This window comes from Meriones unguiculatus, chromosome 5, assembly GCF_030254825.1.
Source record: "Meriones unguiculatus strain TT.TT164.6M chromosome 5, Bangor_MerUng_6.1, whole genome shotgun sequence".
Taxonomy (NCBI): Eukaryota; Metazoa; Chordata; class Mammalia; order Rodentia; family Muridae; genus Meriones; species Meriones unguiculatus.
The window spans coordinates 86,300,904-86,321,263 of NC_083353.1; the positions used below are offsets into that span (position 1 = coordinate 86,300,904).

Genomic DNA, 20,360 nt, shown 5'->3' on the forward strand with positions numbered 1-20,360 from the left:
AAGGCTCTGTGCCATCCAGTTCCTAGCGCAGCAAAGCCACAGCAACCATGCCAGACCCCAAACGAACCGGAAGTGAAACAGAGGTTCTTGCTTTGTTTTGAAGTAAAGAAATGTTGGACAACATTGCAGGAACTTGGGAGGTAACAGGTTTCTTTTTCATATGTCATAAATTGCAGATTTGTAAAAAAATTTAAAAATTCATGGTGCCTATGTTATCTTCCACATACTTTTCATTCATACACAGTGTAGCGGATTATTGTGATATTTTCATGTTTGTGTGTCACACACTTTGCTCACACTCACTCCTACCCTCTCTTATCATAGTGTTGTTGTTATTGGACAGTAATCAACATGATTGATTTCTTCATGAGTCTTTTTCTTTTCTCCTGCTCTTGGTAGTAGGCTACTTTGAAGTATTTTAAGACTAAACGATTTTAAATAGTTTTCCAGATAAAAGAATGATGTGAAGAATTATTTTGATTGTCCAGAAAACACTTTCAGAAAAGAACATTTAGCCAGCCTGCCTGCCTGCCGTGGCTGGATTTCTTACTGTTTTGAGTGATGTCCATGTTAAAGCGACACTTTCTCTTAGTGCTAAAGCCCAACAGAACCGTTCACCTCTCAGGTGTGTTTCAAAGAGAGGAGGAGAGCTGCACGCGTCAGGAGAGCATCATGGGAGGACAGAGAATTGCTTTCATCTCTGAGATGTCTCCCACCTGCTTCCTTTGGCACAGTGTTCCCCACGCTCAGCAAACAGCCTGCCTGCCCCCACCCCAGGCTGTGGTACGGTAACAAGGAACACGCTCAACATAAAAAGCACAAGTGCATCGAAAATAGTTTACAGAGCATGTAAACTATTAGTCCACTTTATTTTCTCGAGAACAGGCCTCAGTGTATGTGTGCATACACACAAACACATACTCTAATTTCATTACATGGTATCTACATGCTTACACATTTACACGTGCAGCTAATCTGACAGCTCTATGGAAGTGTATGCCCCTTTTACCTGTGTGTTACATACTTAGGCACCCTGCACAGTGCATATATCCCACGCGGTAATGGTTCTTTTCAAGTGTTTCTAAGACCCCTGTGAATCGCAATCACTAGCAGGCTTGCATAGACCGAGTTTGTGCACTAGTTGAGTGTGGCGGGAGGTCCACAGGTGTGGTGGGCATAAGTATTTCCTGATGACGAGATTCCCTGAGCTGCTTTTCTTCCAAGAAACCAGCTTGGATTTTCAGGCTGGAGGTGTTTGTGCTTTTTTAGATGTCATAGCTGTTTGTGAAAGTCCTTGAGAAGCTTCCTCTTGCTGGGGGGGTTTTGAAAAGGGCACTGTTTATTTGGTACAATTTTTCCAAGGGTAAATCAGACTTTTTCACATTTTATTGATGACCCATTTGGCTATCCCTGGGCCAGCTCCAGTTAAAAAATATTTAATATTTAATAAACTGCCAGACTTTGGAGCCATCTGGAACTTTATTTTTCTTGCACGCAGCATCTGAGTTTCAGCTGTTAGCCTTTCTCCTTTGCTCTGGGAAGGGTCAATTGCTTCTAAAGTCTTTGATGCTTGCTGTGTCAGCCCTTTTCATATTTTCAAAATGCCCGTGTAAAAGGGGTTTTCATCCATTCATGCTGATAATTCTTTTGAACTTGAGGTTTGAACCAAACTAATCAAATTTAATTATAGCTCAAATCCTGTTACAGTGAACTCCAGTAGACTTCCAGGATGCCTTTTTTCTGTATTTCTCTTTTGTCACACTGGAATTCAGCCATTACCAATATTACATTAAGCGAGCAGGCCATTGACCACAGTGTGGGAGACCCTTTGCAGTGGCCAGGTTTTTGTTACATTGACATGGTAATATGATTTGAACTTTCTCCATTCTAAAGAAATCATGAATTAGTCAGAAGCAACTTTCTTTTCTTTGTATAGTTCTTATGTAATCTTTTTATAGCATATTCAGGGGTTTGAACAATTAACATCCAGAATTAAAATCTGAAGACTACTTTCTTCTCTTTAAAAGAGTTTTATTGTATTTTATATTTTTGGTTTGGCAGTTCTGGGTTGCTACTTTTTCTGTTATCTGCTTCATAACAAAACCAGATGACTGGCTTCTGTGTTGGGAGTTCTGAGGACTCTCCACTCTGCTTTTCTTCCATTCTCCAGCTGTCTTTAGGTATGTTTGGTGTATGATATCGAGGGACTTGAACACATACTTAGCTTGGTGGTTTAAGTGCATTCTCCCGTTGGTGGAATTGTCTGGGAAGGACCAGGAATTACAGCCTTCTGAAGGATGAAAGAGGTTTTCTTAGAAAAAGCCTTGGCTTTATTGCTGCTCATGCCGATTTTTGTTGTTCTTAAGATCTAAAGCTCAGTAGAGGTTTCCATCTGTCCCCTTTGGAGATCCCAGCACGACTTGTGCAGTTTCCCAGTGCTCTGAAAAAGCTTGCCCTGCCCCATTTTGATTCAATAAGAACCTGTGTGGGATGGTAGTGTTTCCTGGAGAGAAAGTAGGCCGAGGTCTGATACTACTCCGACTGCTGTGCCTGACGCTGCTGCGCCTGCTGCCACAAGCAGTGTCCTGTCAGCCATCCCTGCCTCCGTGGGTCCCGGCTTCCCCAGCCCAGTGGAGATTTTATTCTACAACTAAATCTTGGCCTTCTAAGTAGACTTTGGAATAATGACATTTTAAAAGATTGGAAGTTTCTTTTCATCTGTAAATAAAAACCTATACAGGTTTAGTATCGGATCAACTTTCGAGCTGCAAGAATCAAGTGGCAGATTTATTCTTTCCTCTGGATGTTAGATTCTGAGATGGAAAGTAGACTTTATTTCTTAGAAAAGAAAAAGAGCAAAAGCAGTGCTCTTTGTAAGGTGGAAACTGACTTATTTTGAAATTTTAACTCAAAATTGCCATTTTACTCCAGTCAGTTATGACATGGGCCTTTGTTTTAAATGAAGTGAAATGTGAGGTTGGTTTATATACTCATTACTTTGAAGGTGAAACTTTGTTTGATCTGTGTTGCAGTAGGTGCAAATCTTTGCTCTAAGTTGTTGGCTGCATCTCCCTCCAGCTGGAGGCCCAAGGACACTATAGTGAACCTTTGAGTCCGGCTCCAGGGAGAGTGAATGACAGTTGCATGTTCCTCAGGCTTCATATGTAGGCTGGAGCCTGTGACTGGACACTGTTTGGATTCAAAGGGACTGAACCTTTGGGTGAAGACAGTTTTCTGAGAGCAGTGGCTAGCATTGTACCACAGTTGCTTCTGGTGTCTTGACAGAGGACCCTGAGCTAGTCTTCCATCTTTTTCTTGTCTACATGTTGTATTGAAACTTGAGGTGATGAGACATGTTGTCCACAGTTACCGATGCTGAGGAGCTAAATGCCCGAAGATGCTGGCGCAAGAATGGTTGGCGGAGGAAGTTACAGAGCACTAGCTCCGAGGTTTTGGTTGGGGTGCAGAGCCCAGCCCAGCACCTGACAGCTGTATGGCCGTAGGCAAGTTATTTCAGCTGTCTCCTCTCGTTTTGTTTCTTTCTAAGATGAGAACAGAACAATGCCTACCTAAGGATTGTGTTTGTTCACACGTGTGGAGGGCTCAGGAGAGTGCTAGTATAGATCTGTGTTCACGTGTGAGGGACTCGGTGAATTCCAGCAACGTAGATGTGTGTTCACATACATGAGGGGCTCAGGAGAGTGCCCACGTAGATCTGAGTTCATACATGGGAGGGCTTAGGAAAGTGCCCACATAGAGCTGTGTTCACACATGTGAGGGCTTAGGATGGTACCCAGAGAGTGCTCTGGGTGTGTGATCCTGTTTATCATCCCTGGAAGGCGTCCTGGCCTTGGTTCTCAGCTGCTCCTGAGTACCTCCAGTGCCCAGGTTTTCTTGAGGACGCTGCAGGTGGCAGCTGTTTGGGAGCTGCCCTAGGATCTGCAGTCTCCCACTTGCCGCCCTGTTTTGGCCCCTCCCTTGCTGGAGCCATTTGCTCAGTGGTAGCTCTCGCCTGCTGTGCTCTGTGCCCTCCTTCCATCAGCCCCTCTCCACCAAGTCCCCGACTTGAATCAGGGTGTGTCTGTTAAAAGTGGACAGATAAAACTGAGTGTTGTACCCTTGCTATGCCAGAGCTGTGATGCTACTTGCTAAGAGGAAAAGGTGAAGAAATGTAGCTCAAGTTTAAGTTCAAGCCCTAAATCAAAGGTGATGAAAACTCAAGCCACAAAACTTGGAGTTTGGACAAACTCTGCTTCTGGGTCTGAGACCACTCCTGAGTAGCATTCCTAGTTACAGTAATGAGGGCCTGACAAGGATCCAGAGGCATGCCTGTGGCTTGTGAGCAGGGCTTCAGGGCCTGCTCTCTCTCCCCTGTAGCAGCCTCCTGGCCTCTACCCACTAGATGCCAGGAATGCTGCTCACCGTGTGGGGAAACCCAGATATTCTGGGTGGCTGGAAGAGCCCCGGAGGAACTGTCGTTGAGCTGGAAGTGGCTGCTATGAAGACATAGGAAGCGACAGTTACAGTAGAGTAGCTTCGTGTGTTCGTGGCTGTGACTATTTCTAGTGCTGTTTTAACCTTCACCTCCTTTCTGACATAACTGCAGCACACAGGGATGTTGTGGTTGACAGTAGAACAGGCAGATGATGCCCTCTCTCGAGACTGTAATGGATGCCTGCTGTCACGGCAGCCACTCACCAATGGGCAAACATGGTGCATTCGTTACCTGTTTGTGGTGTCCCTGGTGTCAGGAAACCCCTGTATTAGTCAGTTTTAAGTGACAGAAGTGAGATGCTTAACACATAAACTGAACAAAGAGGAAAAGTTCATTTTGACTCACAGTTTTGGTCCATGGCTGGTTGGTCCCTTTGCTCTGGGGCCTGTGGTGAGGTAGACTTTCACGGTAGGGTACACACAGTGAGTGAGCCACTGCCTAATGGCATCCCAGAGCGAAAGAGATTAGAAGGAGCTGGGTCGACCCAGGGGCCTGAGGCCCCCTGATTGCACTGCTCGGAAGGACGGTGAGGGTGAGTTGTTTGTATGTGTGTGGCCCGTCACACCTCATCCTTTGGGAAGTGTTTGCTCATTTCCTTAGCCCTTTTATTGATTAGGCTTGATTTCTTGTTTGAGCTTTTTGAGTTCTTTGTATAGATATTTATTCTGCATCAAATGTGTAGCTGGCAAAGATTTTCTCCCCTTCTTCAGACTGTGTCTTCATGTGGTTGTCTATCCTTTGCTCTGTAAAAACCTTTTAATTTCATGATGTACCAGTTGTCAATTTTTGACACTGTTTTTCTTCTTTTCTTTTTTGTTGGTTCTTTGTGAATTTCATATCACTCACCCCAATCCCACTCATCTCTCCCTTCCTTCATACCCTCCCTCCACCCTTGCAACTTTCCCCTAACACAGAGAAAAAAAAAACCCTCACTGTGGAAGCTGTAGTGTGTCCCACAGTAAACCCTTTTGTCCACATTTCTTTGCTTACAAGTGTTCACTGCAATGACTTGTTGGTCTGATACAAGGCTTCTGGCTTCTGCTACTCTATCAGTACTTGAACCTCACTGGGACTTTTCTCAGATATCTTGTTGCCCTGTGTCATGGAGATCCTGTAGTTTGGACCTGTAGGACTGGTCCCTTCATGTACTCCAGAAGTTCATCAAGGGAGTGGGCCAATTCAAAGCCCTGGATCTGGGCCTGAGAGGTAACTGAGCTGGTCAGCCTACTGCCTTTCCCGTTCTCATGCCTACCGGGTGGCTCACCAGCAACTCTGCAACCAGGGCCGGCTCTACCCTGCTGCCCAGGTAAGGTGCAGGGCCCGCTCTCCTGAGTGTTACAGTTGTTGAAGGACATGGCCAGTTCCTTTAGTCATGACCCCAGGGCTAGCTCTCCCACCTGCTGTTGTTGGCAAGATCCCTCGTGCACACCACCATACAGCAGGGCCAGCTCTCCTGTGCTCATGCCCTGGGCCAGTTCTAGCTGTGCTGTCCAGGCGAGGTGCAGGGCCTGCTCTCCCAAATGCTGCAGCAGGTGAGGAGCAGGGCCAGCTCTCCCGCTCTCGTGACCCCAGGGCCAGCTCTCTTGCCTGCTGCTGGTGCCAAGGAGCAGGGGTGGAGGAGGGTATCTCTCTCTTGGCCATACCAGCACACAGGGATGAGTGGTAGGAGCAGTTCTCCCACACTCACCCCAAACTCCCACAATATGTGGGGCCTGCTCTCTGGAGTACTGCGGCCGGCCAGGGGTGGGGTCAGCTCTCTTGCTCTCAAGCCTCCAGGGCCAGCTCCCTCACAATGCCCAGGTGAGGGACCATTCTGCACAGCCCTTAGATGTTAACATGTCCCAGGGCAGCAGCCCAGACCAGTCTGCCTGGCCTGTGGTGGTAACAAGATCCCTGCAGAGCCGTGTCCCCAGATGTGGCCCCCAGTGGCAGCGCAGGCCAGGACACATCATGATGTCAGTTGGCAGCACCAGCTACTCGTCAGGCTGCTCCTCTTTACACTCCAGTCTTCAGTTTTGCCTCTCTTCATTGTGCCCAAATCCTTCGGTTTCTCTTTCTCTTCCATTTCTCCATCACTTACTTGCTCCTCTTAGTGGCTCTTGGGGTCTCAAAGAGTGCCTGGAGTCATCTCAGGAGTGGTCTCAGGAGTGATATGCCCGCTTGTGCATTATGATGCCGGGCAAGGGTCATCTCAGGCATGCTCTGCTATCCCCTCTCCCCTAGACCTTGCTACACTGGACTGGTGGTCATCTTAGGCTAAGCTTCCTGTTCAGGCCCCATGGCTCCGGTCTGGTCATTGTCTTGGGCTCAGTCCTTACCCTGTCCACCCAACTGGCCCCTTACAAGGGTTGTCTGTCTCAGGCTCACTCCTGCCCAGCATCTCTGGTCCCAGCTGGGTTCTTCTAGTCTCAGGTTAGGCCCCTGCTTGGGAGCCTGTCTGGGCCTCCCTGGTACGGGGCAGATGGTTGTCTCAGCTCACTTTTTTTTTTTGCTGTTCATCAAAACAGTGAGCATAGACATTGCCTCTCTCCTCTCTGATACCTACTGACGCATGTGTGACACAGCAGCCATGCCTGCAACTCCTCTAGAGGCAGGCAACATTATCTTATAATGACTAGTCTCGTTCCAAAGGGTGCTGTCTATGTCTGTGGCCATAACTTTTTTTTTTTTTTTTTTTTGAGATTGGTTCTCTCGTAGCCCAGGCTGCCTCTAATTCACCATGTCGCCAAGAATGACCTTGAACTTCTGATATTCCTGTCTCTATCTCCTGAGTGCTGGGGTTGTGAGTGTGGGCCACTGGGCTCAGTTTTATTACCCTGATATCTTGAAAAATTTCTCTGTACTTTGTCTTCTGTCACTGTTAGAGTCTCCAGTCTTACATCAAAGTCTTTGCTCCATTTGGGGTTTATTCTTGTAAGGCTAAAAGACAGGATCTGGTTTCATTTGTCTACATGTGGACATTCAGTTTTGCTAATGCTGTTTGTTGAAGAGGTGGTCTTTTCTTCAATGTGAATTTTTGGCATCTTTGTAAGAATCAGGTAATTGTAGCTCTGTTTATATCTGGGCGCTTTTTTTTTCTGTTCCATTAACATATGTGTCTATTTCTTTGCCAGTACCATGCTGTTTTTATTACCATGTCTGTAGTATAACTTCAGGTCTTGGATGGTGGTACCTCCAGCATTGTTCTTCTTGCTCGGGATTGCTTTGGCAACCCAGGATATTTTGTACTTTTGATGTTTTTATTCTATTTCTATGGAACATGATTTTCAAATTTTATAGGGTATTTTACTGAATTCATAGAATGTTTTTGGTAAAATAGTCACATTCAAAATGTTATTCTGCAATCCATGAACACAAGAGATCTTTCCATCCTCTAGTAACCTTGATTTTTTTCCTTCGATGCTGTGAGTGTGTGTGTGTGTGTGTGTGTGTGTGTGCACGCACGCGTGTGTAAACATAGTTTTTTGCATATACTGAAAGAGGATAGCTAGCAGGCTGGAAGTAACTAGAATACTGTCTGCAGCCTCGTCCACTGTTTGAAGATTCCAGTGCAGAGGCATTTCACTTCCCTGGTTAGTTTTATTCCATGGTATTTTTAATTTAGTCTTTTGAGACAATTGTGAATGATATTTTTGATTGTTTCTGTCTTCCTCAGCGTATTACTGGTTTGTAGGAAGGCTACTGATTTTGGTATCTTGATTTTCTGTCCTGTTATTTTGCTGAAAATATTTATAAGCTCTACAAGTTTCTGCTGGAGTCTTTAGGATCTCTATGGATGGAATCATATAATTTACAAATAAGGATACTGTGGTGGTTTGAATGGGTTTGGCCCCATAGACTCGTGTGTGTGTGTGTGAATGCCTGGTCCACAGGGAGTAGCACTATTAGGAGGTGTGGCCTCGTTGGAGGAGGTGTGGCCTCATTGGAGGAAGTGTGTCACTGTGGAGGCGGGCTTTGAGGTCTCTATGCTCAAGCTACGCTCAGTGTGGCTCACAGTCCCCTTCTGCTGCCTGCAGATCAAGGTGTAGAACTCTCGGCTCCTTCTCCAGAACCATGTCTGCCTGCTGCCATGTTTCCTGCTATGATGACAGTGGACTAAACCTCTGAAACTGTAAGCCAGCCCCAATTACATGTTTTCTTTATAAGAGTTGCTGTGGTCATGGTGTCTCTTCACAGCAATGGAACCCTAACTGAAGACAGATACCCTTCTTCATTTCCTGTTTGTATTGTCCCCTCATCTTCTTGGAAAGTAGACACTGTCTTGTTTCAATTTTAGTGGAAATCTTTGAACTTTTTTCTACTTAGTATAATGTTGGCTATAATTTTGTCATACACGATTTTTATTATGTTGTGATATCTTCCTTACATTCTTAGTTTCTTTAGGACTTTTGTCATGAAGGAATGGATTTTTACCAAAAGCCTTTTGTGCCTCTGTCTGTCTGCTTGTGTGCCTGCATGCCAGAAGAGGGCACCAGATCTCAACTATAGATGGATGGGAGCCGCCATGTGGTTGCTGGGAATTGAACTCAGGACCTTTGGAAGAGCAGCCAGTGCTCTTAACCTTGAGCCATCTTTCCAGCCCCAGAGAAGGATCTTGGGTGTCCTGTTCTATCACTGTCTTACTTCTTGGAGACAGGGTCTCTCTCTTGAACTGGAGGTAGGCTGGCAGCATGCAAGCCACCCACCCCCAGCAGTCCCCAGGTTTCCACGCTCCACAGACACACACGTGGCCACACCCTGCTGGTCCTGTGAGTGCTGGGCTTTGAACTCATGTCCTTACGCTTTTACAGCAGCAGTGAGTCCCTTTTTAGTTCCTGATGGTGCAGTCTTTGAGAATAGCAGCCGTTCTGGGCTCTTACAGGCCTGACTCAGGGACTAGAGTGCTGGAAGGTCACATTCACCAAGTATCCCGAGATAGTGGCTCTCAAATTCTTGGCCTCATGTTGAAGAATAAAAAAATGGATGGAGGGCTGGAAAGATGACTCGAGGGTTAAGATCACTGCTGTTCTTCTAGAGGACTCAGGTTCAATTCTCAGTACCATATGGTGGCAAGCAACTCCAGTTCCAGGAGATCCAGTGCCCTCTTCCTGCCTCGGAGCACACCCATACATGCAGGCCAGACACCCATTCACATAAAAATAAAAAAGAGACATGGACGAAATGTCCATGTGTGAGCAACTGAGAGCAAGTTTCTTAAGCAAAGGACAGGAGGACTAAGGACTAGAAAATCTTTAACTGTCTGGTAGAATCCAACAGTAAATCTACTGTGTCTGGAATTTTTTTTTTTTCCAGTTGAGAGTTTTTTGTTTGTTTTTTATTGCTGCTTCAGTCTTGCCTGTTAAAGGTCTTTTAAGTTGTTTATCACATCTTGGTTTACTTTGAAGGGTCTTATGAGCCTAGAAATTTACCCATTTCTTTCAGATTTTCTAGTTTGGTGGAATATGTTTTACAAGTATGTCGTAATGATTTTCTGAATTTGTGTGGTACCTTGTCACTTCACTTGCTTTTTTTTTTTTTTTTTAATTTTACTCCATTGTCAGCTAGCATGCAAGAAGTTTTGTTAGAAATCAATACTCTGTATTTATTATGAGCTATTTTATTTTCTATTATATAATGTCTTCTAGAGAAAGTTTTCTGGGCTGCAGAGAAGAATTGTGTATTCTGCAGTGTTTGCGTGGAATCTTCTATAGATGTCAGGTTCGCTTGATCTACAGTTACTTACCAGAGAGATTTCTGGCTTTTTTGTTGGGATGCTCTGTTTATTGGTGTGAGTGGATATGAAGTCTTTGGTGTTGAGGTAGATCTGTGTCTTCACTTCTGCCAGTGCTGCTCCATGAAGCTGGATGCACCTTAGTTTGGCACTTACATGGTCAGATATGTAACGTCCTCCTGATGGGTTGATGGGACAGTCTTTACCTTATCTGACTAATTTTGTTTGAACTTTTATTTTACTGGATAGCAGAATAGTAACTCCTACTTGTTTTCTAGTTCCGTTTGCTTATAATGCCTTTTCCATCCTTTCACTCTTAAGATTCTTTTTTTTTTTTTTATGATAAGGTATATTTCTTTAAGGTAACAAATAAATGGATCTTATTTTATAATCCAGTCTGCTAGTTTGGCTCTTTCTTTCTTCATCTATCTTATATCTATCTATCTATCTATCTATCTATCCATCCATCCATCCATCTTTTGTTTTGTTTTGTTTGTTTGTTTTAGCCTGGCTGTCCTGGAACTCACTCTGTAGACCAGGCTGGCCTCAATTACAGAGACTGTCCTGCCTCTGCCTCCTAAGTGCTGGGATTAAAGGTGTGGGCCAGCTTGGGTCTTTTAATTTTAATTAGGGAATTTAGTCCTTTAATATTCAAAGTTATTATAGGAAGGTATGTATTAACTCCTGTCATTTTTGTAGTGTTTTGTGTCTTCCAGTTTTTATTCTCTACTCCTGCATTGTTTGTTCTTTCCTGAAGCCTCATGGGAAGCTTGAGGTTTCTTCAAAGATCTTTTGTAAAGCTGGTTAACTGGTCATAACACCTTCAGCTTGATTTTATCATGAAAGGTCTTTTCTCTTTAATCACGACAGATAGTTTTGCTAGGTACAGCAATCTCCATTGGCAGTTACTGTGTTTCAGTGCTTAGAGATGCACCATTCTGTGTTTTTCTGGTTTTTAAGCTTCCTGTTGAGGAATGTGCTATATTTGTATGGGTTTGCCTTTATATGTAACTTGACACTTTTCTCTTGCAGGTTTCAGTACATTTTGTTTTCTGTGGTGTTTTAACCATAATATGATGTGAAGTAGTTCTTTTCTGGTCTTGTCTGTTTGTTCTGAATGCCTCTTGAGTCTGGGTGTTCATCTCTTTCTCTTAAGTTAGGATGTTTTACACTGTAACTTTGCTGAACATACTGTTTTTCCTTTTAGGCTGAAGTTCTTCTCTTTCTCCTATGTGATTCATAAATTTGGTTTTTCATGTTGTCCAGTAGAACTTGCATGCTCTGTTCATATTTTCTTATTTAGTCTTTTTTTGGTGTCTGAATGCTCTGATTTATCCGCCTTGTTTTCCATCTTCAGGGTAGATTTCACATTCAGACTGTACTGCAGGTGCAGGTGGTATTTCATTGTAGGTTTGGGTGCATTTCCCTGGTAGGCGATATTGAACTATTAATTAATTAATTAACTTGATGCTGGTTGTCTGCTTGTATATTTTTTCAAGAGAGAAATGTCTCTTCAGATCATTTTCTCTTTTACATTTTTCGGGGGTGCTGGGGTGCTGGAGAGAGAGCAGTTAAAAGCACTTGCTGCTCTTACAGAAGACCCAGGTTTGATTCATAGCACCCCACAGTGGCTCAGAACTGTCTGCAACTCCAGTTTCGGGTGATCTGTCACTCTCTTGTGGCCTCCATAGGCAGCACGCACATAAAATCATGTAAATAAATCTTTAAGATATTTTTATTCTGTTTATTTATGTATATGAGTGTGTGAATGCTGGTGAAGGCCAGAAGAGGGTGTCAGATCTCCTGGAGCTGAAATTACAGGCACTTGTGAACAGTGGTACTGGAATGTGAGTGCTGAGGATCAGATCTCCATTTCTCTGCACGAGCAACAAGAGCCTTTAACCTCTAAGCCATCTCTCCAGCCCTTTATGTGCCATTTCCAATTAATACTGGGCATGGTGACATGGCCTGTGTAACCCTAGAATTCAGGAGACAGAAGCAAGGGGGTTGAGGTTTGAAAACCAGTGCAGGCTGCGTAATGGCACACCATCTCGAGAAAAAAGGAAAACAACAAATGAAGCAAAACAGACAGCACTGACGACGGGACAAGCACTGGCCCGGAAACCCAGGGGCCCAGCACACACCTCGCGCATACAAGATTCTGGGTTAGGTTCTTCACACTCCCATATGCAGGACACTGGCCTCTTACAAGATGAATGGCTCCCAAACTGTCTTCATAGTTTCTTTACTTGGCCAATTGTTTTCTTTGTTGTGGAGAAGCTTCTGTGTGTGATGTGACCCCAGTTGTCCTCACTCCTGTGCTGTGCTTTAGGGATTTCTATGTCAACCCTGGTCACTTTTATCTCAGTAGTCATGGTCTTAAAGAAAATCACCTTAAAAAAAAAAAAAAAGAAAGAAAGAATGTGATGGAAACATTTTTGTAAGGAAGAACAAACGATTTTTATGTTTATTTAAAGAAGACAGGGTCTCATGTACTCCAGGCTCGTCTCAAGCTTTCTTTGTGGAAGGTGTCCTTGAACTCCTGATCCTCTTCCTCCTCCCCATTATAGGCATGTACCACACACCTCGCCTACTTTAAATGAATGCCAGCATATACTTCTGCCTTACTAGGATTTTCCAAATGGGGCACAGGTGTCTGCTTGTCACAGACGTTCTTCTACAAGTGTGGTCTTTGGACAAAGAGCATAGCATCAGCTGGCCTTGAAAATGAAGGCATGTTCTCAGGCCCGATGTAAAGTGGAAACACATAGGCTCCTGCACCTATGTTTGAGCTGGGCCTGCAGGTGATTATGCAGCAGGCCTGCTAATTCTCTCCACTTGGAGTACATTGCTGGTCCTTATAGAATCCCAAGAAGCTAGAGATCTTGGTTCATTTGGATGCTGTCCCTGGTTGGAAGGCAGTTTTCCAACCAGCCCCCACCCGGAGTGATGCTAGTTTGTTGGGTATGTGTTCCAGTCCAAGGATCCGGTCAGCAGGCACTCCATCTCAAGCAAACAAACAAAAACAAAACTACCTAAATGAACCAGGGCACACTTGATTTGAAGTGTTTGTATTGTTGTCACACATGAACTTTGACAGTAGTGTGGAGCATTTTGAGATGATCCTGTATTTGCTGTGAGGAGCAAAGACTCCTTCAAGAAAGGAGTCCTCTGTATTCAGATTAACTCACCAGTTTAATACACATTTTAGTTTTGTTCAAGTGTTGCAATACATTTTCTCATTGAACAAGCAATGAGATCCACGTTTTCCAGTTCCTGGGATTAAAATAGGTGGATGGCCACAGTTCTGATCTCACCATTACAGTACAGTTTTCTTCTTAGCACCCCCCCACACACACAGATACACTTTTTTAGCGATGGCACCGTAAAGCCTGGTGAGAGAGCTTGTGTTGGAATGAGTGTTTTGCTTTAACTGCTCGGGCTCTATTTGTTTCCCATAATTTTCTGCATGTTTATTTCAAATGAACCATAAAATGACTCAGTGCCAACATGTGGTTTTAATAACAAATAAGGGTTGGCAAATGAATGTTGACTTAGAATTTAAAGTTTTATACATCTGCAATGACTAACCTCTGAGCCAATTTGTGAGTAGCTCAGCACTCAGCCTACATTAAATAATTTATCAGTAATGACTTGGATTTTTTTCTCTCCATGTCAGTTTTTGGGAAGTACCTGTTCATAATTAGAAAAGATTTTTCAATAAACCATTTTGGTCAAACTATCTGTAATACTTTTTTTTTTTTTTGTCAAGTTTTATGAAGTAGGCATGGATTTCCCTCATGGATCCTTTTTGTCTTATTTTTGAATTGTTTAAACTGCATCAAAACACTAATTTCAAAATAATTAGACATGGTATGCTAAAACGGTGTAAACTGAAGTCAGATGTTTGAATCAGAGTGCATTGTGATACTCTCTCTGAACACTGGGCACACATGGCCAGCTCTTTTTTCTTCCCTTGGCCTGGTGGCTCAGTGGTCACAGCTGTTCTCTGTGCCCATCCTCTGAGGTGGAAGGTAGGTGTGACAGAGGGAGAGGTTGCAATGTGTGATGGGGGGTAGAGGCCACACAGATTTGAGTGTCATGCTGTTAACAGGCCTCAACTAGTTTGAAGTCATGTTTAAAAACAACGTTGCATTAACAAAAATATTCCAGTGTAAGAAGAAATAATGTAAAGAGCCAAAATAATATTCTGTATTGGTTACAAAAGTTCATTTATAAGCCTAATTTTATTTAGCCTCATATTTTATGTCCATGAAAAACCTTTTCTTTAACTCAGACTTAATAGTTGAGGCCCCAAATTAAACTGACTAAAGACAGATTAGCAAGGGGGCAAAACAGATTTAGCAAGCAAGCAAAAGCAAAAATGGATCCTGTGTATACAAGATCATTAGAAAATGTACCTGAGGGGAGGCTAGCTTGGCTTTGCTGTTTTAAGTGAGGTGCAGAGGAGCAGGACCTCTTCTGGAAGAGCAAAAACATCTTGAAGAGTGGGGATAGGTGATGGCATACGTGTACACAGCAAATGACTGGAGGTATTAGCGGAATTTACATTATAGAATGCAGCATCTCGTGGTGGGGTCTGTTCGGTGTGACACTGACCTCCAGGAAGGGAAGCTTCGAGTTGCTTTTGGGCATTTTTGACCAAGGCCTTCTTTTAATCAGTTCTCCCTTCAAGCAGATGAAAGGGTTTTAAGAGCTCCAGTGCCTTCCACTCCAAATAACCTTCTTGTTCAGTAGCGTGTTCCGCATCACTTTGTGTCAAAGCCTTTTCTCCCTAATTTCTGAGAATCATCTCATTGTATTTATATCATGCTTATTCCTGTTTGAAATGATGAGCTGTTATTTTTATGTCTAGGGAACATGCTCATTTCATGGCTCTTGAGTTTTCACAGTCTTCCAGCCTGGCCACCTCACATAAGATTGGAATGTAGAGCAGGTGCCACTAAGCGTTTTCCACAGGGGGACAGGTGGCCTTTAGTGGGTACTGAGAATAGTCAGAGACAGTAGATGATGCGTGGATGGGTGTGACTGGGTTCACACAGCTTTACTCCATGGGCAGTCTGCAGTTTGGAACATTTCGTCCCCATCATCCATCCACTGTCCTATATGAGCATGTATTGGTTTATTTAGAAAATTTGAACTGTATGAAATTATACAGTAAGTCTCCCTTGATATCTGGCTTTTGTCACTGTTGCCCTTTAGTGAGTCTTTCTCCGGTCCCTTTCTCCATCAGGTAAAGAATCATTAGATGGGAAGGTTACAATCATAGCACACAACCGGGATATAGTGAAGCAGAAGGAGCACCTGGAACTTAAAGGCACAGATTCCTGTAAGGGGCCTTGGGACCCATAGTTGAGGCACCATTTGCTCCCACCTCTTTATGGTTCAACATTTCTTTATTTCAAAACAATTAACAGATTATGCATGCTTCCTTGCTTTTTTTCATGTTTTGTACATCTGTTGGTATGGTTGCCTCCTTTGGTTTTATTCATGAGTCTTCTTACCTAGCAGCCCTTACCTGAGGGCTCAGTACTCTCACTAACACTCAGAGAGGAGACAGTAAGCCAGCATAACAGCCACAACACTGAGCCACACCAGATATAGAAACGGAGTTTAAATAGGTTAGATCAGTTACTAAACTACCAGCGACCTCATGGGGAAGAGATGGGAGGGGCTGGGGTGAGGGCTTGGTCAGTAGAGTGCAAACCTGAGGACCTGAATTTGGTTCCCCGCACCCACAGTCAAGTATGGCTGCAGGTGTCTGTTATCCCAGTGCTGGAAAGAAAGACAGCAGGATCCTGGCACTTGCTGGCCAGTGGGCCTAGGCCTACCCCTGAGCTCCAGCATCAGTGAGGGCTGTTAGTGGCTAGGAGCAGTGTCAGCTTGACACCTAGGAGGCAGACACACCTGCCAGGGACAGCGTCGATCTTCTGAGGCAGCCTGTGAGGGATTGCCTTGGTTACACTAGCTGATGAGGGACTGCCCTCCAGGTAGCAGGCCTGGGCTGTGCAAATGCCGAGGGAAGGCTGAGCACTAGCAAGCGTGCGTCCATTGCTCTCTGTCTGTGATGCGGATGCAATGTGAGCTGCTGCCACAAGCCCCTGCCGCCGTGACTTCCCCACCATGGTGGACTGTGGCGCCCTGCAGTCGGCAGGACACAGACACCCTGTGGCGGTCTGTGCCGACAGGCACCCCTGTGGACTGTTGTGTATGTTCTCTGGGAGAACCGTCTATTCCAGTCCTTTCCCTTCAGATCAGATTGTTTTATTGTTTCATGTCTTTGTACATTTTGAGCAGAAGCCTCTGATATTAGCTCCTTATCAGATCTGCTTTGATGTTTTTTTTCTCCCTTGGGGTTGTCGATGTGTTGACTGATGCCTTTCCGTGGCCTTCCTTTTGGTGTAGTTACGTCTGTTGTTGTCTTGTCACATTTCCTGTGCCTTTGGTGTTATGTGCAAGAAATCAACCAAATCAAGTGTCAAGAAGACTTTTCCCTGTTTTAAAATTTTTGTGGCTGGGATTGTAATCCCAGCAGAGGCAGAGGTAGGAGGATCTCTGTGACTTCAAGGCCAGCCTGGTCTACAAAGTGAATCTAGGACAGCCAAAGCTATACAAAACAAAACCAAAAAAAAAAAACCAAAACAAAACAAAAAAAACCTGGCTCGAAAAAAAATAATGTTGTTGTTTTAGATATTATGCGTGCGTCTTTTGTTAGTTTTGTTTTGAATTAAGTTTTGCTTAGGATATAACATAAGGTCCAATCCCATTTCTTTGTGAGTGGATATCCAGTTTCCCCATGAGCATCTCGGTTCAGTAGCCACTGTTCTGATGTTGAAAGCATTTGTTGTGTATGTGAGTGTGTATTGCTGGGCTGCTGTTCTAGCCCATTCCCCTCTGTGTCTGTTTCTTGATGTTTTGCTCATTGTAGTTATGTGGTAGCCTTTCGAATAGAAAAGTAATCTTTAGTGTTATTCTTAATTTCAAGCTTGTTTGGGCTGTTAGAAGTTCCTTGAGATCGCATAGTAATTTTAGGGTGGATGTTTTCAATGTAAAAGCTGCCACTGGGATTCTTTTTAATAACTTCCCGTTGCTATAACCTAATTTTCCAATTTTTTCCCCCTTTAACGGCTGTTACTTGTCTTCTGCTTCCCAGGTCACTAACACATATTCATGTCTTTTCTTCTACCAGTTTTATGGGTTTACATTTTTATGGTTAGGACTCCGACTCATCCTTCATTAGTTTTTATATATGTCCAAGATGTTGGAGTCAAGGCTTATGTTTAGGCCTAGGAATATCCACTGTTGTAGTACTATTTACTGCAAATTCTGTTTTTGAATTTCCTTATTTTCCTTCTGCTTGCTGTCTTATTTCCTGTTGTTTAACTTACAGAAAACAATCTTGAAATCAAGTTCTGTTAGCATCCTATCTTTGGTGTGGTTCGGGATTGTTTTGGCTATCATGTGTTTTTAACATTTTTATGTAGGTGAAAATTTCTGTAGGAAAACAAAAAATCAATGTACTTGAGCTACAGCAATAGCTCACTGGTTTTGCTGCTTGTGCAGAGGATCCAGGCTCGGTTCCTAGAACCCACATAGTGGCCTACAACCACCTATTTTACTACAGTTTCAGGGGATCTGATACCATCTTTTGACTTTCATAGGCACCAGGTACATATGTGGTACATATACATACATGCAGGTAGAACATTGATAGATAGATAGATAGATAGATAGGTAAAATAAATTTAAAGAAAATCAATGTGCAAGTTGCATGTAGGTTATAATGACATCTTAATTTAAAATAAGTTTGTCAATGTATATTTTTAAAAAGGGAAAGTGCATCCTGTTGGAGTTTCATTGAACTTAAAATTTGGGGGAAGATTGGCATTTTAGCATTATTATTTACAACATATCCTTTAATTCAGTCATCTTTTGTTTACATTAATAATATTTCTAACTTTGAGAATATAAGTACTACATATCTTCTTGTTAAATGAGAATATGAGTTGTGTTTGTGCCCCTGATGTAGCCACGTGAATGTCATCTCATTGCCCCTTCTGAAGCTGCCCCCTCTAAAGAGTTACCTCACTGTGCTTTCTGTCAGTCAGTGCTGGCGAAGGCTTGAGTAGCTTTACATACAAAACTTTACATTTTATAGTATTTTGAAATTTTCCTTTAGAGATTGGGTTACCATGGCTAACCTGTTGGTTATGAGAATTCTGGCGTCTTGTGGGCTGGCAGTGTGGTGACCTTTCTCAGCTCCCTACCCAGTTGCCACTTTCAGGTGGCTCCTAGGCCTGTTGGCGGACACCCTGCAGATGACTGCCTTAGTTAGAGTCTTATCTGTGCTGTTTCTGGGGCCAGTTAGAAAGAAAACCTCTTAGTGCAACTGAGTAGTAATAAGTGTCTTTTTGAAAGAAAGAACCAGGCCCTTCAACCCTGGTGTGTGTGTGTGTGTGTGTGTGTGTGTGTGTGTGGAGGGGGGAGAGAGAGAGAAAGAAGAATAGTGAATTAGAGACTAATTTGACATTTCCTGTGCCTGTGGCAAGCCAGCCACTTACTGCGTGTTTAACTGTCTTGTGTATTTATTTCTTTTATTGTGCTGCAATGAAATACTTGACAAAGCAATTTAAAGCAGGGAGCTTTTGTTTTTCCTATTTCTCCTCATTAGATCAGTGTGATATGACTGACATGAGTTGATACTCTGAGTCACTCATAGCCCAAGTAGAGTGGTTGTGAGGATTCTATAGAATATAAAGATGGAGTCACACTGCCTCTCCTGACAACGTGTGCTATGTCTCCTGTGTCCAGTGCCCGAGTTAGTGATGGAGTGATTAACAGCCCCCTCAGTGTCTCTCCCCGGTCGTCTTTAAGATCTGTTTGGGCTTCAGCATGCTCACTTTTATCTTCTTCTTAGATTTTTTTTTCCCCTCATGCCATATTGCGCTTAATTTTTGGAAAGCTGTCTTTCCAAAGAGTGTGGTATTAACCTAAAAGGATTTCATTTCAGTATCCCCCCCCCTTTTTTTTTTGAGACAGGGTCCTCTGCTCTCACCTGTGGGTGCTGAGATTAAAGAGGTGTGCCACCCCACCCTGCAGTATTTCACCATTTAGTTTTATTTCTTTTATGAGATACACATTTTCTCTCTCTATGTGCAGTGCTGTTCAGTTAAAACAGACCATAAGTAAGGTATTTAATGTTGAAATTCTGTCCTGATACGCAGTTGCTAGCAGGCTTATATTTATATATATTATAAATATGTATTTATATATATATAATATATATTATATAATAAATATCTCACCATCATTTATCCTTGGCCCCGCTGGAATTGAGCAGAAAGGGCTAAACATTCAGGAGGAGAATGGCTATCATTTATGGGACAGTAGAGTGGGAAACCCTCAATGAAGCACACTAATTTGGAAACTGCCATGCAACAGAAGAGAGCTCTCCCTTGTAGGATTCCTGGGAAAGGGAACTGGGCCAGCTTTGTACCCATTCCCGTGTCAGTGGCAAGCTGACTGCTTCTGTGCTTCCTTTAGGTCAGGTGCTAGTTATTGGTCATGTTTCCACAACAAAATTCTTGATAAAAGCAACTGAGGGGAGCATAGGTTTATTTTGGATCACAGCGTAGGAGGACACAGTCTGTGGAGGAAGGGGGAAAGCTCGTGAGGAGGAGCTGGAGGCACCTGCTCACGTTTTATCCATCAGGAAGCAGAGCCTGGTCTGAGTTCACTTTCTTGTTTTATGGAGTCTAGGACGCTAGCACATGGAATGACACCACCCATGTTTAGGGAGCATCTTCCTACTTCAAATAACCTCGTCTACATAATCCCTCATAGGCATGCCAGAGATTTGTTTCCATGTTGATTTTCAATCTTACCAAGCTAACAATTAGGACTGACCATTACACCTTGTAATTTTAATTCTTGCACATTTCTTTGAGTTTAGAGAGAGTTCTTGGTCATTTTTGCCAAGCATTATAATATTCACTCTTAAAGTATAACTTCTTGTTCCTTAGGTTCCCGAGGTCATTCATATTGTGTTTGTTGTAGCTTGCAATCTAGCCTTATTTATTTTAAAAAGTATCTTGTTCTGTGATTGTTCTAAGGAATAATAAAATTAAACATGTA

General features: G+C 43.3%; 1 protein-coding gene and 1 non-coding gene across 5 annotated transcripts in view; one reads left to right on the forward strand and one right to left on the reverse strand.

Annotated features, from left to right (window-relative positions):
- Positions 1–20,360, forward strand: part of Slc25a26 (solute carrier family 25 member 26) — a 91,924-nt gene that overhangs the window by 46,750 nt on the left and 24,814 nt on the right. The window lies entirely within an intron of this gene.
- Positions 6,962–7,090, reverse strand: LOC132654442 (small nucleolar RNA SNORA17). Its single transcript, XR_009592088.1, has one exon. It is a non-coding gene; the product is annotated as a small nucleolar RNA SNORA17 (small nucleolar RNA).